Source organism: Moschus berezovskii, chromosome 16 (assembly GCF_049115385.1).
Source record: "Moschus berezovskii isolate FMDL1 chromosome 16, NW_MosBer_1.0, whole genome shotgun sequence".
In the NCBI taxonomy this organism is placed as follows: Eukaryota; Metazoa; Chordata; class Mammalia; order Artiodactyla; family Moschidae; genus Moschus; species Moschus berezovskii.
The window spans coordinates 44,792,365-44,793,681 of record NC_142475.1 but is presented as its reverse complement, the minus strand read 5'-3'; the positions used below and the strand labels follow the sequence as shown (position 1 = coordinate 44,793,681).

General features: G+C 42.4%; 1 pseudogene; it reads left to right on the top strand.

Annotated features, from left to right (window-relative positions):
• Positions 1–319: 319 nt before the first annotated feature.
• LOC129560547 (U2 spliceosomal RNA) lies at positions 320–450 on the top strand (annotated as a pseudogene).
• The last annotated feature ends 867 nt before the right edge of the window (positions 451–1,317 follow it).

The window sequence follows — 1,317 nt, the reverse complement described above, 5'->3', positions numbered from 1 at the left end:
AGACACTGGCTTTCTTGGAGGTGCGAGGCTGGAAAGTATAGCTGTCAGTGATCCTCTTCCTCACCACTTGGGGAGAATTTGTAGAATAAAGCTAAGTAGAGCTGGGAGGGAGACAGAACCCTGACTATCTCCTGTGAGTCCTGTTTCCAATTTTCTGAAGCTAGTGCCACTTTTGACTCTCTGGTTTTATCAATCCACTAATCTCTTTTAGCTAAAGCTAGTTTTGCTTGAAAACAAAAATAGCCCTAATACAAAGCCCAGGTTCAGCTTGAAATGTGGAGAAATGTGAAGGATGTTTATGAACGTTAAAAATAATCTGAATGTTTCTCGGCCTTTTGGCTAAGATCAAGTGTAAAAATAATCTGAAATTTCTTTCTGATGACTGGAGAGTTTGTCACTGATCTCAAAACAATTCTCTCCACTAAAATCCCATATTTATTTTAAATAGGAAGTATGCGTGTGTGCTCAGTCATGTCCGATGCTTCACGATCCCATGGACCGTAGCCCGCCAGGCTGTCCACGGAATTTTCCAGGCAAGAATACTGGAGTGGGCTGCCATTTCCTACTCTTGGGTATCTTTCCAACCCAGGGATCAAACCTGCATCTCCTGCCTCAGCAGGCGACTCTTTACCATCTTGCCACCTGGGAAGTCCAAACAGGAAGTTTTTTCCTCTTAATATTTGGTTAGCAGTTTATATATCTTCCTCTGTTTCTGCAATAGCATTACAGTTTGTACTTTTTGCTGTTGTTCCCTTGCTGTGTTATTCTCCCAGACAAGTATTTACACTCCTGATACTAAATTACAGCTGAAAATTTGTGTTCTGTCCTCCTGGAAAAGAAAGAGAAATAACATTGCTCGTAACCTAAGAAACTTGGAAGTGAGTTAAACCAGTCATCCTCAAACCTGGCTGTGCCTCAGATTCATCTAGCAGAGCTTTATTCCCCTAAAGTATGAATTCTGGCTCCATTCCAAATCTCACTAGAAGAAGATTGAGTTGAATTGATTTAACACTCAGCAATGCTATATGGGCTTCCCTGGTGGCTCAGACGGTAAAGAAAGCACCTGCAATGCAGGAGATCCAGGTTCAATCCCTGGGTTGGGAGGATCCCCTGGAGAAGGAAATGGCAACCCACTCCAGTGTTCTTGCCTGGAGAGTTCCATGGACAGAGGAGCCCGACGGGTTACCGTCCATGTGGTCACAGAGTCGGACACAACTGAGCGACTAAGCACATGCACTGCTCTAGTGAACCAAGTTATAATTCTTTTTTTTTTTTTTCTATAAGTCTCTTGAAATACCTAATTTATTTTAAACTTCT